Source organism: Monodelphis domestica, chromosome 7 (genome assembly GCF_027887165.1).
Source record: "Monodelphis domestica isolate mMonDom1 chromosome 7, mMonDom1.pri, whole genome shotgun sequence".
Lineage (NCBI taxonomy): Eukaryota > Metazoa > Chordata > Mammalia > Didelphimorphia > Didelphidae > Monodelphis > Monodelphis domestica.
Window position 1 is genome coordinate 94,401,954 of NC_077233.1, and position 15,116 is coordinate 94,417,069.

Below are 15,116 nucleotides of genomic sequence, written 5' to 3' on the forward strand. Positions count from 1 at the left end.
TGGTTTTTCATCGCTGTATCAGGATATGATTATGCACCAGAGTGTTTGTATTTGTTAATGCTATAATTTTGTTACATTTTGATATTGCACTACTTATTGTTATGTTAAACAAAAAGGGGGAGATGTAGCAGTCCACCCCTAGCTATGGACAGGGGAAACAGTTAGAAGGTACAGAGTGGCTTAGAAGAGAGCATGCTCAGTCTTGCACATGGCTAGGTAAGCCTCTGACCTTTGATCCCAGCTTCCCCCAGGTTAGGTGAGAAAACAGGTTTCTTTGTGTTCACCTGGCTAAGAGAAACCACACCTATACCTTGTTGTTAACCAATGATAACCATCCCTATGTATTGTGTATATTTGCATATCAAAGAGATTAAAAGGGGAGCCACAGCAATCTCCGCCCTCTCTTGGATCTTAGCTCTCACTGATGTCTGTCTTTGCTGGAGCTTGGCCTCTGGTCAAGCTCCATCTTTAATTCCTTTCCTTCTCTATCTCTCTCACCTGGGACCTGGCCTTCGGCCAGGCACTTTCTTCTCTCTATCATGTGTCCGACCTGTGTGGTATTAATTTTGGATCTTTGGATGATTGATGCCTTTGGGTCATCCTAAGATTGGAGTATTGCTGTGGCTCCATTGAAATCAATAAGGCCTGGTTTCTGACTCATTTCTGCCATCTCATATCTCTAACTTGGCTCTGCCGTGCCCCTCGTGGAATCCTAAAATTCTATCCTTCCTCTATCTTTCATACCTTGTGGCTTCTTGCTGGCGAGAGGCCACAGAATATGGGTGGAAAGGTTTAAAGATTAAGGAAGGGAAGTCATAAAGCAAGTAAAGAGACACAGAGACACAGGAAACTTCAGCATAACATCAAGTCTGTGCTGCCTAACTCTGATGGTGTTAGAATTTTTTTTTACAGACAGCCAGACAAGCCTGGATTTTATTGAGGTTACAAGGAATGAGGGTTGTGGTATAGTTAGCCAAATAGGTGACATAGCAGAAAAATTAGCATCATATCAGTAATCAATGACAAGATACAAGAGCCAGATCTTAAGACAATGGAATAGCCAATGCCCAGAGCAGAAGTAAATTTCACCTTCAGCACACTGGCCCTATCTGATACAAATGCTCATTGAGTGCCTTTGACATTACAAAGAGACTACAGAGATAGATAGCCAGCCTTCTGGACCACAGGTGTGGGAAGTTCCAAGCCAGCATAGAGATGGTGTCTATATTTATTTTAAATTTAGTATCCTGATGGAGGCCACAGATGTGTGGTGCTACCTTTCGGGATAAGGAAATGGATTATGGGATCATAGGCATTAGGAGCTAAAATGGACATTAAGTTTTCTAGTCAAGACTCCTTCCTTTTATATGATGGGGGCCTTGCAGTCCCTAACCTAAAACTATATTACAAAGCAGCAGTCATCAAAACAATTTGGTACTGGCTAAGAAACAGAAAGGAAGATCAGTGGAATAGACTGGGGGAAAGTGACCTCAGCAAGACAGTATACGATAAACCCAAAGATCCCAGCTTTTGGGACAAAAATCCACTATTCGATAAAAACTGCTGGGAAAATTGGAAGACAGTGTGGGAGAGACTAGGAATAGATCAACACCTCACACCCTACACCAAGATAAATTCAAAATGGGTGAGTGACTTAAACATAAAGAAGGAAACCATAAGTAAATTGGGTAAACACAGAATAGTATACATGTCAGACCTTTGGGAGGGGAAAGGCTTTAAAACCAAGCAAGATATAGAAAGAATCACAAAATGTAAAATAAATAATTTTGACTACATCAAACTAAAAAGCTTTTGTACAAACAAAACCAATATAACTAAAATCAGAAGGGAAACAACAAATTGGGAAAAAATCTTCATAGAAACCTCTGACAAAGGTTTAATTACTCATATTTATAATGAGCTAAATCAATTGTACAAAAAATCAAGCCATTCTCCAATTGATAAATGGGCAAGGGAAATGGATAGGCAGTTCTCGGATAAAGAAATCAAAACTATTAACAAGCACATGAAGAAGTGTTCTACATCTCTTATAATCAGAGAGATGCAAATCAAAACAACTCTGAGGTATCACCTCACACCTAGCAGATTGGCTAACATAACAGCAAAGGAAAGTAATGAATGCTGGAGGGGATGTGGCAAAGTAGGGACATTAATTCATTGCTGGTGGAGTTGTGAATTGATCCAACCATTCTGGAGGGCAATTTGGAACTATGCCCAAAGGGCGACAAAAGAATATCTACCCTTTGACCCAGCCATAGCACTGCTGGGTCTGTACCCCAAAGAGATAATGGACACAAAGACTTGTACAAAAATATTCATAGCTGCGCTCTTTGTGGTGGCCCAAAACTGGAAAACGAGGGGATGCCCATCAATTGGGGAATGGCTGAACAAACTGTGGTATATGTTGGTGATGGAGTACTATTGTGCTAAAAGGAACAATAAAGTGGAGAAGTTCCATGGAGACTGGAACAACCTCCAGGAAGTGATGCAGAGCGAGAGGAGCAGAACCAGGAGAACATTGTACACAGAGACTAATACACTGTGGTATAATCGAACGTAATGGACTTCTCCATTAGTGGCGGTGTAATGTCCCTGAACAACTTGCAGGGATCCAGGAGAAAAAAACACCATTCATAAGCAAAGGATAAACTATGGGAGTGGAAACACCGAGAAAAAGCAACTGCCTGAATACAGAGGTTGAGGGGACATGACAGAGGATAGACTCTAAATGAACACTCTAATGCAAATACTATCAACAAAGCAATGGGTTCAAATCAAGAAAACATCTAATGCCCAGTGGACTTACGCGTCGGCTATGGGGGGTGGGGGGGAGGAAAAGAAAATGATCTATGTCTTTAACGAATAATGCTTGGAAATGATCAAATAAAATATATTGATAAAATAAAAAAAATTAAAAAAAAAAGACTCCTTCCTTTTACAGAGAAGTTGACAAAGACCTAGTAAGATGAGTTAACTTGCCCAAGGTAACACAACTATTAAGTGGCAGAACAGAGTATTGTTTCCAATGCAGAATGGAATTTTATACCAAGATCATTTTCCCTCCTAGTTGGTTAGAGGGGAGGTAATAATTTCATTCTGTGCCTCCTCCACCTCTCATGGATATATACCCCAACATTCCCCTGCCCTATTCTATTACATTACCAGCTTTTCCCCTGTTACAGGGACCGAGACTTGGATAGTCCTTGAGGCAGCAGAACTGTTTTTCAGATGTCGGTGACTTTTGAAGATGTGGCAGTATACTTCACCAAGGAGTGGGAAGTTCTCACCTTTGTTCAGCAAGCATTATACAGGCATGTGATGCTGGAGAATTATAGCAATGGGTAAGGACTTTTTCCGATACCATGACTCAGAATCTATACTTTGGGCTTTTGTGACATTCTTTTTTTTTTTAAACCCTTACCTTCCATCTTGGAATCAATACTGTGTGTTGGTTCCAAGGCAGAAGAGTGGTAAGGGCTAGGCAATGGGGGTTCAGTGACTTGCCCAGGGTTATACACCTGGGAAGTATCTGAGGCCAGATTTGAACCCGGACCTCCCATCTCTAGACTTGGCTCTCAATCCACTGAGCCACCCAACTGCCCCCTATGGCATTTTTATACCTTAGGGGATTTGGAATTTCTAATAATACATAGCAGAATACTGGCTCTGAGGTTCCTCATCCCACAACCTTGATCAGTGATTACCTTTAATCCTCTGGGTAACATGGTAGAACTTTTGTGTGTTGTTTGTTCCTTAATGAAAGTCCTGCTATTGAGGATTTCTGCTCAGTGCACATTTTGACTTTTTCATGCATCCTGGTGTTCTATCAGACCTCAGTTTTTCCATCCAGGTCTCTTCCCTAGCATTCTCCAATATCCTAATTTCTTTGTCTGTGTTTAATAATTCCTAACATCTTTGAAAAAAGGGGGAAAGCTGTATTTCCTCTTAAGTGAAATTACCAACTTTTTGTCCTGCCCTTATTCTCCTAAAAAGCACAACCCTGTTTTTCTGGGCTTTCCTCATACTCCTCTCTCCCTGGGTGTTTCTCTTTACTCCTTGTTTGGGCTATCCAGTCCCAGCACTGGGATGACTAATAGCATCAGTTCTTCATAGATTTAATTAACTATCTTTTCCCATTTCACTTACTTTAAGTAGCATTTACATTTACCAAACCTGTCATGATCATCCAGCTAAAAAAAGGAGAGGAACCATGGATTGTGAATCCACACGGAAATTTGGAGAGAAAATCTAATAAATGTCTACACAGGTAAGTACAAGAACAGCATTCTTGACCCCAACCCTTCTCTCATACTTTTAAAAATTGAAATTTAGGAGGTTTTGGCCCATTGCTACAGTAAACAATCAGGGTTTTCCCAATCCTGGCATTTCTCATAGTCATTATTTTTACCCTGTAACCCTTATTTCCATCTTATTCATTACCTCTTCTCTCTTTCAGTCTCATTTGGTGTATATCCTTCACTTTACTTAAACACCCTGTTCTCCTTACACACATACGCGCGCGCGCACACACACACACACACACACACACACATCCTGTCTCCAGGTGAATGTCAAAAAATGACTCTAAATGATTTTTCCATTGGAAAGTAGGGTCATAGAGATGGAGTTTTCTGAGATATAAAGAAACCTTCTTGAGGCCTTTATGTAAGGCAGATAATCAGCAGCCAACAGCTATTGCTAAGTGACAATCTTCATAGGAAAGAGGAAGCGGGGATATAGAGGAACCACATCCATTTTAATAACAAGAGGAATCAGGTAGGGCTCACTCTCTAGAACAGATTCTTAATCTTTTGTGTGTAGTAGATTCTATTAGCAATATGGTATAATCTTTGGCTCCTTTTCAGAATAATGTTATTAAATGCATAAACGAAAATACATAGGATTGCCAAGAAAACAAATTATGTTGAAATATAGTTCCCAAATATTTTTCTTTTAAATCATGAACCCCAGATTAAGAACCCCTGCTCCAGGACATCTAATAGATGGATAAATTGGGGGCCTGTAGGATCACTGAGAACTACTACAAATAGTTATATTTGCATTTCATTGAAAGTCAAGAATAGATAATATAGTCAGAAATAGATAACAGTTAATATAGTTAGAAAAACTTTGGAATTTTAAAATCTCAATTCTTTTTTTTTTTAAACCCTACCTTCTGTCTTGGAGTCAATACTGTGTATTGGTTCCAAGGCAGAAGAGTGGTAAGGGCTAGGCAATGGGGGTCAAGTGACTTGCCCAGGGTCACACAGCTGGGAAGTGTCTGAGGCCAGATTTGAACCTAAATCCTTTCTCTAGGCCTGGCTCTCAACCTACTGAGCCACCCAACTGCCCCCTAAAATCTCAATTCTGACAGTTACTGTTGGTCAACGGGAGCACTGATTGCCCATTATAGGTCTTATTTTCCTTATTTGTAGAATAGGAAAGAATGGAGGTTGTTTTTAGTAAACATCTACTATTTTGCTAGGCACTGCCAAGCACTTTACAAATATTATCTAATCCTCACAACAACCGTGGGAATTATGTGCTATTAGCAATACCAATTTTACAGTTTAAAAAACTAGGGCAGAAAGAGGTTAAGTGACCTGTCTAGGGTTATACAGTTAATAAAATATTTATTTGGGAAAAGAAATGGGGATTTGGAAAAACCAAGATAATGGGAGGTTTGTATGGGGTGAGGAGGAGTTAGACTGTTAGTCTAGTTTCCTTTCCACAGAGGGTGTATTTGAAAGTAAATCTTTTATGACCCAGCATACAATCTAGTGTACCATCCACGTGGCTCTATGTAGGAAAATAATATTACATTGTTTTCTTCACATAGTTGTTTTAATGAAATGGTTTTTTTGACTACTTTCTCCTTTTGCTTTTTATTTTAAAGTAACAGGGTAGAGGAGAAATTGTGAAATGTCTGTTTCCATAATGGCCCTTGGGTGAGAAATCCAGGTGGTAGATCATTGATTGGTTACATTGAACCAAAGAGCAGAGGGCCCAAACTAGTCCCTGGAGAAAAAAATAAGACAACAGGGTGTTGGAATCAAAAGGCATCTCAGGCTGTTTAGCACTTAAGAGCCCCTCTACACAGGGGCACAACTCCTTCAATTCCCTGTTTTAGCCCTTTACCTGCCAGTTATTATGATTACTCACTGTCCATCCTCAGTCACTGTCTATTCTTTTTGCTGCTCCTTTTAAGCTTTTGTTCTCCTTAGGCAAATGTCTCTTATTCCTGCCTTTGCTTTCCAAATCTGATTACCAACTACCCTTATTATATCTAGGAACTTTTCCTCATCTTTCCTTATTCTTGATACCAAATTAAGCCATTTTTCAGGCATACAAAAGACATGCTTTTAAGATACTATTACTTTATGACCAATTCCTCCCCATCCAAGGCAGAAAATGAGTGATATTTACATTTTCTATTTCCTAATAGGTAGCACCAGGACTGAAAAAGAAGCATCAGCTCAGAAACCATCAATTTCTAAAGATATTGAATCCCATATAGTGACATCAGTTGTACTCCACAGTCATGTTTATCAGGAACCACCATTTGGGGAATTCTGTGACCTGAAGAACATCTTAGAGAAATAGCAAGGAAATCCCTTAAGAGAGGGAGGGAAGAGAAGAGAGAAAGCTTTCATGAAACCAACAGTTAATACTAAGAGAACCACTTTAGGAGGTTGAACTCAGAAGTACAAGAAAGTAGAAAAAAAAGTTAGTGTTGGCTCAGACTTTTTTGCATATTTAAGATTTCCTAGACAGACACCCTACTATGGCAAATATTTTTATCAACGTTCTGACTTTTATCAATATCAGAAAATACATAGTGTAAAGAAACCTCATGACTATAGTGACTATGGGGAAACCTTTAGTTCTAATTCATACCTTCAGCCCCAGAGATTTCATACAAAGGACACAGTGTAAAGAATGTGGAAATGCTTTTGGGCAGAACTTGCACCTTATTCAACATCAAAGACTCCATACTGGAGAGAAGCCCTATAAATGTAAGGAATGTGGAAAATCCTTCAATCAGAAGATAACTTTTATTCTACATCAAAGGATTTACACTGGGGAGAAACCATATGAATGTAATGAGTGTGGGAAAGCCTTCAGTCAGGAGTCAAATCTAACTCAGCATCAGAGGCTCCATACTGGGGAGAAACCCTATGAATGTCAAGAGTGTAAGAAAGGCTTTATAAAAGCTCAGATTTGATTCATCACCAGCGAATTCACACAGGTGAGAAACTCTATAAATGTAAGGACTGTGGAAAATCTTTCCAGTGCAGTATGAGCCTAAGTGTTCATCAGAGAATTCACCCTGGAATCAAACCATATGTATGTAAGGAGTGTGGGAAAGCTTTTAGTCAAAGCTCAGACCTCATCCAGCATCAGCGAATCCATACTGGCAAGAAACCATATAAATGTAAGGAATGTGGAAAAGCCTTCAGTTGTAGTTCACTTTGCATTGTACATCAAAGAACTCATACTGGAGAGAAACCCTATGAATGTCAAGAGTGTGGGAAAGCCTTCAGTTATAACTCAGCCTTAATTCAGCACCACAGCACCACACTGGCAAAAAACCCTATGAATGTAAGAAGTGTGGACAAGCCTTCAGTTATAGCCCATCCTACAGCAGAGGATTCATACTGGGGAAAAGCCCTATCAGTGTAAAGAGTGTGGGAAGGCCTTCACTTGTACTTCATATCTTGTTCAACATCAGAATATTCCTAGTGGACAGAAACCATATGAATGTGGAGAATGTAGGAAGGCTTTCAGTTGTAGCTCTTATCTCATTCAGCACCAGAGAATCCACACTGGGGAAAAACCCTATGGATGTAAAGAGTGTGGAAAAGCCTTCAGTTGTAGTTCACATCTTAGCATCAGAGAATCCACACAGGGAAGAAACCTTATGACTATAAGGAGTGTGGAAAAGCCTTCAGTTGTAGTTTACATCTTAGTCAGCATCAGAAAATCCACACAGGGAAGAAACTGTATGAATGTAAGGAACGTGGGAAAGTCTTCAGTTGTAGTTCTCACCTTATTCAACATCAGAGGATTCACAGTGAGGAGAAACCTTTGAATGTGATTGTGACCTATAAGAATCCGAATCTGAATGACAGAGGACCTTCCACAATATTATTCCAACCTACCTAACTGATTATCCACTATTACTCACTATGAACCATTGTTTTCTGTCAGACCTATTTCTGAATTTTCCCATGTACATACATCATGTCAATTCTATTCACATTTATGTTTCATATTTATGTTCATTCCCAAACTTAAAATACTTCACTCCTTTAAACACTACCTCCTAAAACTTCATAGTTCAGGTTCTACTTATGATCTTAAAGGTCCCTTTGGTTCTATATCCCAATGATCCTATTTCTATAACTCCAGATGTTTGACAGATCTTTCCTTCACCTATCTAGCTCATTAATTTCCAACTTTTTTCAGTATGAATGCCCTTTCCTTTTTTTGGTACTAATATGAAGGCCCCTAAAGAGAATAGTTACATTATTTGTTGCTTGAGAAAATATATGTTGACAAGACTACCTTTACGTTAGTAGCACTTTTAAATCTATATTGTAATCATGATAACATTTAAAAAGCATATGCTTTTTATAAAAACCTTTACTTACACTCAGTATCAGTTCCTAAAACTGAAAATCAGGAACAGCTAGGCAATTGGGGTTAAGTGATTTGCCCAGGATCACACAGCTAGGAAGTGTCTGAGGTCAGATTTGAACCAGGTCTTACCAACTCTAGGCCCGGAACTCTCTCCACTGTGCTATCTAGCTGCCCCTACATAAACTTTCAAAAACAATATTGCACACATACAAGGAACAGGCTTTAGAAAGATGGGAGGAAATAAGCACTAATTAAGCGCTGTACACTGTGCTAAGTGTTTTACAAATATATAGATCTTACAATAATCCTGAGGGTAGATGCTGCCATCTTCCCATATTTCACAATAGAAAAAGCTGGCAGATGATGTACCCAGTGTCACACAGTTAATGTTTGAGGCTGGATTTAAACTCATGTCTTCCTTACTCCAAAAGGTATGTCTGCTTATTTGTTATACTGGGTGATTCAATGAGTTGAACCCCTTGCAACAAATCTAGTCCCTGACTGCTGGTCATTGAAGAAGGTATATCACCTTGAGCAAAATCAAGGGACAGTATCAGAAAAATTACCTTCCAGTACCTGTTCTTTATATCATAGACTATACAAGTTAGAAGGGATTTCAGAAGTTATCTAGTCCAGTCTATACATGAATGAGAATACCATCCATAACATAGCCAAGTGTTCGCCCAACCTTTGTTTGAACACCTCCAATGAATAACAACTTACTACATTCCAAGACAGTATTACATTTTGGATAGATCTTTAAGTTTTTCCTTATGTCAAAGGTAAATCTATCTTGCTGCTGTCACCTGTCACTCATTATTGCTGTTACCCATTAATTCTGCCAGCCCTCTGACATAAAGCAGTTCTTAAAATATTTGAAGACAACTACCATGTTTCTCCTAAGTCTTTTCCCCCTTCAACCAAAATATCCACTGTTCAATCATATGGCGTGATTTCTAGTTACATCAATTATGTTGTCCTTCTAGATGGTCTCTAGCTTACAGAGACCAATTTCAAAATGTGGTACCCAGGCAAGCATAAAATTCTAGACATTGTATAACCAGGACAGATTAGTAACATCATCAATTTCTGGACACTATTCATCTTAATGTTGCATTGACTTTGGGCTGTCATGTCACAATGTTTACTCATGATGCAGTTCACTAACCATCCCCCCAGGTCTTTTTTTTTTTTCAGATCAATTATTTAGCAAAATATACTTTATTTTGTACTTAAAATATTTTTTGAACGTTAGGGTAATATTTCACATTTTTTCATTAAATTTAAACTATTTACATACATGTACACACAAACTGAATATGAAATTCAAGGAACTTAAAAAAAACCCCTTTACTCTGGCATGAGAAGTTCTTGTTGGTACAGTTGCTAAATTTCTATTTTGTGCCATGTAGCCATAATCTAGACATCTAAAAGTGGAAAACAACATGGACATGGTATATTTGAAGAATAGTAAATAAATGTATTGCTCAATGGGCATATATGATTTCTGATAGAAGGCTGCATTATGAGATGTGCAATAGTGGTTCTAGGGTTTATGACAAAGAGCCTGAGTGTTTCAGTGAATAAGAGGCTCACCAGGAAGTACCTGGAGAATATACCTGATGAGAAAAAAATGGATGGAAAAAAATGACCAATGCCATCAAGTTAAATACTCAGAATAAATGTCCAATTAACTTTATAATGGATGTATTTCAATTACAAACAATATTTTAAAATTCTCTTGATATAAAAATTTCGAATCTAGATTTAAGTCACAAAAGGCCAAATGGATGACTTAAAAGTAATTTTCATGGTTAATATGATCTTATGAAAGAAAAAAATAGTTAGCAATCCATGAATATGTATGAAATATACTAAACATACTCTTTATTATGCAATAGCTCTCCATAACAACACTGGAAACATACTATTGGATACAAGCAATTAATGAACATTTATCAAACATCTATTATGTGCTAGTGACACAGACAAAATAGTCCCTACCCTCAAGGGGCTTAAATTCTATCAGAAAGAATTCATAAATATATGAAATATATATACAAGATAAAAATGAAGAAAAAACATGTGGAAAAGAATCTGAAAAAGATATCAGAAATTCTTGATAGTCTTAATTAACAAAAGCAAAATCCAACTGATTAAAATGATGGAAAGAATTAAAATGGCACAAAATACAAAGTAATTCATCAATAAATTATATAAGGCTTGAAAAGCAAGTTAAGAGGAGAGAGAGAATCTCCAAAGAAGGATATGGAAAATTTCTAGTCTAGGTGGTCAAAAGACGTCCATCATAATGATAAAAAACGTAATGTCTTGTTTGAAAGGTCATTTGTATAAGATGAAAAAATTTTGCTGGGCTGCTGCAAGTAAAGAAAGATTAGGCTTCTTACTCTTAGCTGCATATTTGGAATGTAGGAGTTGGTTATTTCTAGGCACTCCCCTTTTCTCTTCAGGTGAGATTTTCTACCTTATTCAGGTCCATCCTAGAAGTGGGGTGGGGGGTCTCTGAGCATGAGGAAAGCCTTATAAACTTAGACTATAGCTCCTTTAGCCCTACAACAGACAGTAACTACTACTGAGTTTGACTTTTTCCCAGGAGAAATGGTTCACGTTTTTACTCTGAGAATTCATGAAATATAAATAAGATTTTCTTTCATTTATTTGCAGAGATTCTAGCTGAAAAAAAAATCCTGATGATTTCTAACAAAGAATCCATTTTTTCTCTCATCCCTCTGTATACAGCATGTGAACCACTACCTCTCTCCTCTCATGCTTAATAATCAAATGCTTATAAATAAAAAATTGCTCTAGTCAGTCATGGTTTTCATGGATTTCAATATTAATTGAACAGAAATGTAAACAAACTTTAGAGAACTCGTAATGGTAAGCTCTCTGCTGGAAGAAAAGGGAGAAGAAACTAACTCCTCACCATCTGTTATGGTTTTCTGAATGGAAAGTTCTACAATGGCCAGTTTACCTAGGCTTGCCCCCATATTTAGTATCAGGGTATCTTTTGGTTGTGATGGGCAGAGATGGCAATAGTATTAGCTGTGCTCTAATGGCTATTCAAATGCAAGTCATGGACATCTACAACATGGATGACATCAAGTTATATGGTGCCAATTTAAAAAAAATCATCTATCTAATGGAAAATTTCCCCAAAAATATCACAAGTGATTTGGACTAATTAATGTGAAGTACTTCAAGTATCAATAAAAGTAGAAAATGAAGACTATGAGTTTCAATGTAGAGGTCAAAGTGAACCAATGAAAGAGGCAATATTTATAAAGACCTTTCCAAGCAAGATATGTTAAATATGAGGCTATTAAGATGTATGCCCAAATTATGTATGTTGAGACTGATTTGTATCATGAAGTTAAAATTTAATAGGGAAAAATGCTTTAGCAAGATTAATACCTATTCATTATTCTTAATGTAAAGTTTTGGTACAGTAAAATGATCCATGTGTTCCTACAAAAATTCATACAACATTAACAGCACTCCAAATTCATCACCTCAGGTATTAATTGAAAGATAAATATGTAATAAAAAATGAGAAAGGGGGTTGATAGATGTTCTCAGAGCATATAATAAACAGGTTAAAAATTTGCAAAAAATCTTTTGGAACAAATCTAAAAGTAGGCCTAACAACATATATACAATTCTTAAGTTTGTTGAATGTAACCAAAAGTAATTTTCTTTGGATGGACGATGGAAACTGCATATGATGGAAATTACAAAATTTTATCATATCCTAGAAGGATATAATAAGGTAGTTAGAATTATACACCAGAACCTCACTATCTTTATAAACTGACAAAAAATAAATTCCCATATTGCAAATACCCAAAAATATCCTTGAGAATTCAATAAACAACTTTATCTGGAATACCATTACAGAGAGCTGTTGCTGACAACTGTCCAAACATTTATCTACAAAAATTTAAGAAAAACTTTTTGATAAATGTTGCCATATAATACTCAATCTTTAAGCTCCATGGAATGAAACGCTTTCAAAATGTGGGGACTTAGCAGATGAAATTAAAGTTTTTTTGGGAACCAGATAAAGAACAAGTAATCCTGATATCCTGTAAGCTATCAGGTATCCTTTCACTACATCTACTGATGAGCATACATCCTAATATTTTTCTAATTTAAAAAGGAAGTAATTTTAAATAGTCAAATTACACTATTCAACATAATATTTAATGTAAAATAATTATAGCAGGACGGCAACTTGTCCTCAGTCCATTTCTTGCCTTAAGTCTATCAAAAAAGATGTTTCCAGATTGTAGGCACTTATAAATGCTTGTAAAATTGCTGAAATAAATGTATAATATTCCAAAATTGGGAACAATGAACGCTGAGGCAAACAAGTACATAAATGGGAGCAGAAAATAGCCAGATTTGGGCGGAACACAGAAATAGGAAAGAAAGTAGTAACATAAACTCTGAATCAGAAATACATGTCTAGATTCTTTCCATTTGGAATAGCTCCTACTAGCAAGAAAGCCTCAAAAGCAACAAAACTGAGGGCGGAACCACGTGGAACATGCTTTCTATTGTCATTTCCGCCCTTCCTATAAACTCGTCTAGTTATTGGTCAAATTGGCCCCACCCCCAATAGTCCCATCCAATGGGACAACTCTTCTTTCTAATGTTAATCTTCCAATCTCCTCCCAGAAATGTTGTGTAAAGAGCCCGTCCTCTTTCTCCGTCTCCACTGGCCTTCAAGGTATAATTTAGCTTCTTTTCGACCTTCCCAAATTCCCTGCTTCCCTCCCTAGCGAGGGCAAACCACAGTAATGCGGCCATCTCCAAGGGCCTACCAAGGAAACCAGAATCGTATGGCGGCACCCGACTGCTGCCTGATGATGCATTTCCGGTGACGCAATTGTCCTCCCTGGCGGTCTGGGAGTCTGGGGCCTGGGAGACCTAGGGCTACGCCCCTCCGAGAGGTGAGGTGTTTATCTCTCCTCCTCCAGAACTCACACTAGGTCTCGGTGAATTGGAGCAGGACTACTGCGGGTCGGGGACGACCCGAAGAGCCAGATTCTCATGGGGCCAGTCATGCTAAGGCCCAAGGAGACGAAACCCGACGGGGCCGGGCTGGGGAGGAGGTTGTCCCAGAGTCTGCTGGGAGGAGCCAGTCATCTCCCCTCCCCTTTCAGCTCTTCCTCTATCTTCCCCTTGCTTTTCCTTTTCCCTTCCTTTTCCTCCTTTCCGTCTCCTCCCCGTACCCAACCCTTTTCTTTCTTCCCCTCTCCCCTTCTCACTTTTCTGATTCCAGGGGCGGGTCCTGCTTTTGGCTTTATTTGACCCTTGGCATCGTCTTGCACCTGCCTTGCTTCCTGCTTCATTGTTGCTGGCTTTGATCTCCCGGGCAGGCATAGGAAGTGGATATCAGACTTTAGGGACCGCTCTGCACACTTTCCTGATGCTTATTGGGTAGTAGCAGCCCAAACTACACACCCCAGGTTGAGAACTGTGTCCCCTAGAAATTCTTGTGGAGGGGCCTGGCAAAATTTTCCTAGCGGGTGGGTATTGTTTCATTTTTTGTGCTTGTATTCTGCAGTGCCTGGCATTTGGAACATGCTTAATAAATACTCCTTGATTGTTGATTAATTATATTAACTTCTCAAGTAGGTTTATTTGAACTCAGTGCTGTGAAAAGAATTCATGGATTTGAGGTCACAAAAGCTTGATTTAACTGAATCCTGGCTGTTACTTAAAATCCAAGTGATCTTCAGAAAATCTCATTAACAGGCTCATTTATAAAATGAGAAGGTTAGATTTCATGACTTCTTAAGTCAATCATTCAGCTAGCTAGCATTTATTAAACTCACTGTTTACCTCCAAGGACCCTTCTAATTACAGACCTATGATTTTATAACTCTTAACTTGTCTACTTTGATTCCTTTTTCTCTTCTTCCTTCTTGACCTTTCTTCAACATTTGACACTAAACTTCTTCCTCCAAAACACCCTCTTCTCTGAGATTTTTACCGGTTCTCCTACATTTGTGACTGTTCCTTCTCCATCTCCATTGCTGGATTATCTTCCCTTTTTTCTTTACTTTGGAGTATACCCATATATTTAGGTGTATTTCAGAACAGAGTTTAGTCAATTCCCTTTTTTTCTTAAAATTTTTTTCCAATTACGGTAGAAACCATTTTTTACAATTGCTTTCTGATATTTTGAAATTCAGATTTTCTCTTTCTCTCCCCCTCCCAGTTGGTAAATGGTCTAATATAAGTTATACCAGTGCATTGATACAATATATGTTTCCATATGCCCCATGTTGTGACTAAAAGACACTTCACATACAGCAAAAAAAAAACTCATGAAGGAAATAAAGTGAAGAATGGTGTGCTTTGATCTGCAATGGGATTCCAATAATTCTTTCTTTGACTGTGGAAAGAGGTCTTTTGTTTGT

General features: G+C 38.1%; 1 pseudogene; it reads left to right on the forward strand.

Annotated features, from left to right (window-relative positions):
* Positions 1–15,116, forward strand: part of LOC100026495 (zinc finger protein 850-like) — a 148,864-nt pseudogene that overhangs the window by 50,962 nt on the left and 82,786 nt on the right.